This window comes from Bison bison, unplaced genomic scaffold, assembly GCF_000754665.1.
Source record: "Bison bison bison isolate TAMUID 2011002044 unplaced genomic scaffold, Bison_UMD1.0 scf7180017864126, whole genome shotgun sequence".
NCBI lineage: Eukaryota > Metazoa > Chordata > Mammalia > Artiodactyla > Bovidae > Bison > Bison bison.
The window spans coordinates 344,014-347,949 of NW_011494698.1; the positions used below are offsets into that span (position 1 = coordinate 344,014).

At 41.0% G+C, this 3,936-nt stretch overlaps 1 pseudogene; it reads right to left on the reverse strand.

Annotated features, from left to right (window-relative positions):
- Positions 1-1,118: 1,118 nt before the first annotated feature.
- On the reverse strand, positions 1,119-2,085 carry LOC104988356 (annotated as a pseudogene).
- Between the last annotated feature and the right edge of the window lie 1,851 nt (positions 2,086-3,936).

The window sequence follows — 3,936 nt, forward strand, 5'->3', positions numbered from 1 at the left end:
AAACCAAATGTAAAAGTAATTTTCAAAGATGATCAATGTAGTGATCAAATAGCTTGCTTACCTGACAGAGCAGATTATTTTGTTGTTGTTGCTTTTAAACACGTTCTATTCTACAAGAAAAAATTAGCTTCAGCAATATTGTGTTGTGTATGTGTGCTCAGTCCCTCAGTCATGTCAGACTCTTTGTGGCCCCATGGACAGTAACCTGCCAGGCTCCTCTGCCCATGAAATTTTTCAGGCAAGACTACTGAAGTGGGTTGCAATGTTCTATTCCAGGGGATCTTACCAACCCAGGGATCGAACCCGCCTGAGTTTCTCACATCTCCTGCTTTGGCAAGTGGATTCTTTACAACTAGTGTTACTCAGGAAACCCCAGTAAGATTGTAAAAGGGAATAAGTAATAATAGTGGCCAGAAAAGAAATAGAGATGGAGAAATTTTTGTTTTATTTAGCTTTATATATATAAAAGCATGCTGGTAAAAACTAACATTAAAATATTTCAGTAAAATAAAGGAAAAATAAGCATTGTTTTAAAATTACATTCATGTATTTCTTGAAAGAAAAGAAAAATATGTACATATTTGTCTGTGACGGAAATAATTAACATTACATTTTCAGTTTTGGGGGTGTTGACTTAGAGAAATTTGTCAGTGACTTCATCAAAGCAGACCTTATTCACATCTTCACATTCAATAGATTTGTCGATCTATCTTTAGAGAAAACAACATTTTTTTTTTTTTTTTAACTCATAAGAGCACTTTTTATTTGAGGCAAAGAAAAGCCTAGCTGAAAGGATTACAGTTCCAAGCAATCAAAACCCCACTGTTAGAGGCACTATTCTGATTTTGTGAATTCAATTTAGAAAAGAGTATTTGGGTTGCATGTTCCCCAGATCCCCAGACTAGAAGGGCAAAGGAAAACTGAAGAGACTTCTACTAATCTATTGATTCTGCTCTTTGGACCCGACACCAAGCTGGCCGAGCCCTCACGGGTTTGTCTAGAAGTCGCTGACCCACCACTGAGGGACACGGGCCAAATTACGCTACACACAAGAAAAGTGAGGTGGGAGACGGCGGGTCACCTGGGCAAGGGCAGGCACCCACAGCTTCAAAACGCCTTCAGAACTCCTCGTGAAAGGGGTAATCCCTGTGGGAGGCACAGCTCACCAAGGCACAGGCCCTCCAGTCCCTGTTGTAGCTGAGCAAGGTGTTCATATCCTCCTTGTCCAGTTCAAAGTCAAAGACCTGGAAGTTCTCAGCAATGCGTTCAGGCATCACTGACTTGGGGATCACGATCAGGTTCCTCTGTATGGGGAATCGGATCAGCACCTGAGCTGTGGTTTTATTGTGCTTGTCTGCAATCGCTTTGATCCTGGGGTCCTCCAGTATGGAAGGGTCCTCGGGCTTGGCCCAGGGCCTGTCGGGAGAGCCGAGGGGACTATAGGCAGTCACCACAATGCCTTTGGAGTTGCAGTACTGGATTAACTTCTCCTGAGTGAGGTATGGGTGGCACTCGATCTGGTTAACCGCCGGCTTGTATTTTAAGCCAGGTTTGTTTAAGATCTTCTCCACTTGGAGATGGTTGAAGTTGGAGACTCCAATAGCTTTCACCAGCCCTTCATCCACCAGCTCTTCCATGGCCGTCCAGGTATCCATGAAATCTTTCTCACTGGGAATCACGTTGCCGTCCTCATCCAATGGGAAGAAGTCTTTCCCAGGCTTGAAGCCCATGGGCCAGTGGATGAGGTAGAGGTCCAGGTAGTCCAGCTTCAGGTCGCTGAGCGTCTTCTGGCAGGCACCTTTCACCAGGTCCTTGTCGTGATACATGCACCACAGCTTGCTGACGTTGAAGAGGTCCTCACGCTTCACCACCTTCTCCTGCAGCTTTGCCTGGAGGGCCAAACCCACCTCGTTCTCGTTCTGGTACACGTGGGCACAGTCAATGTGACAGTACCCAGAGTCAATCGCCACCTTCACAGCCTCCGTCACTTTGCCTGGAGGGGACTTCCAGGTGCCCAGCCCCAAGATGGGCATCTTGGCGCCGGTGTAGAGCACGATGTGGTTGGCCATGACTGCTTGAGCTCTGCTGACCAGGATCAGAGAACCGTGTTCAGAGCAAACAACATGTTTTAATAATTTTAACTTGGAAAAGTTTCTTTCACACAAAAAAACAGACATACAAAGAGTTAGGGAAAGGCTTAAACATAAGGATAAATTTGGCAGAGTTATAAAAATAGGATTTAACAAGAAATTCCAGAAATTGCAATATGCTTCATGTCTTTGTCTTCACAAATGATTGTAGAGGCTTTCAAATGTCCCCACAATCAAACATTTTCTATTAAAATGTTTTCTCTATCAGAGATTACTTTCTCGGTAATTTAGGAAACACGTCCAATGTTTTATATCTCATAAAAAAATCTGAAAAAAATGAATGAATAATAGTAAATATTGGCATTTATTTTTATTCATTGCTTTAAAATGGGTCTTCAGGGCTTGGGATTCAAACATTGACTTTTGATTTCTCTTAGCAATGTAAGACCAGAATCTTTCATTGTTCCTTTTGGCATTCTTTGAGCTTTTCTTCTTCTTCTTCTTAATGTAAATGTACCATTTCCTTACATTTGGTTGTTGTATAGCTTACTCCTCAATTTCTATTCATAGCTCTTCAGGGAGCAATTTCAAGGCGTGGTATTTCGTCAGATATTCAAGTCTGGCTCTCACTGTTTGCAAGTATTTTCATATCTGATTAACCTTATCTAAAATTTTCACACCAGAAAAAAAGACAACAACAAAAAAAACTTACATCTATTGTTGCTTATTTTGAATCTGCAGTTAAAATGTTAAGAATATATAAATTACATGGGTTGGAGGCAAAAACTGCCCAGAGACCTAACAATTCTTGATTGTTATGAACTTATTTTCAAATGAATGGATGTAGCTAAATTCTACTGGGTCAGAAGTCAGCAGTATATTTGGAATTCTCCAGATTAACCTCTATGTACTATGCACAGCTATTAAGGATTAGTAATAAAGATATGCTAATTTGAAGCTTACATATATATTACTAAAACCCAACAGGTGATGAAAATGTTTCAAACTCAGACTGTGGTGATGGCTGAACAACTCTGTGAATATACTAAAAATTATTTAATTGTATAAACAGGTGAATTTTACAGTAGGTGGATTATATCACAGTAAAGACACTTTTAAAAACTCAAAAGGAGCTGCAGCAATAGTCTAGAATTTACATCAATGAGAGATTTTTGTGGGTAGGAGAATTTTATCACTGGCAGTTTTATATTATTCTTAAATTCTCTACAATGAGCCTCATATAGTCTGTACCCAGGGTGAACAGCTCACTTGGCATGCCACTGGGTCAGTTCATGTGTTCATAATTCTATGTAATGTAATTGTCATTAAATTTTACTCCTTTATACTCTAAACTCAGGGCAGCTGTATTATGGCTGCCCAAATGCTAAACCACACAGTAATCCAGGGGATTGTGGAATCTAGTATTAAATGACATTCAGGATGACTTTGCAGTTTCCCTGCCTCTGATAATGAATTTTCTGTCTTGTGGTTCTTGTGTCTCTCTCTCCCACACTCTCTCTCTTTCCCTCTCCCTTCCCCAGCATTCGGTGTTAGAAATATCTGAAAACTATTCCAAGAGGCTTAATGTTCTTAAACCTGTCAGTTTTCTGAGACATTTTAACACCAGCAGAATAAGGTGATTTTCTTTTTTAAGGTATGAAGGCTACAGTAGCTATGTAACTACAACACCTGCTGCTAAGTCGCCTCAGTCGTCTCCAACTCTGTGCGACCCCATAGATGGCAGCCCACCAGGCCCCCCTGTCCCTGGGATTCTCCAGGCAAGAACACTGGAGTAGGTTGCCATTTCCCTCTCCAATGCATGAAAGTGAAAAGTGAAAGTGAAGTT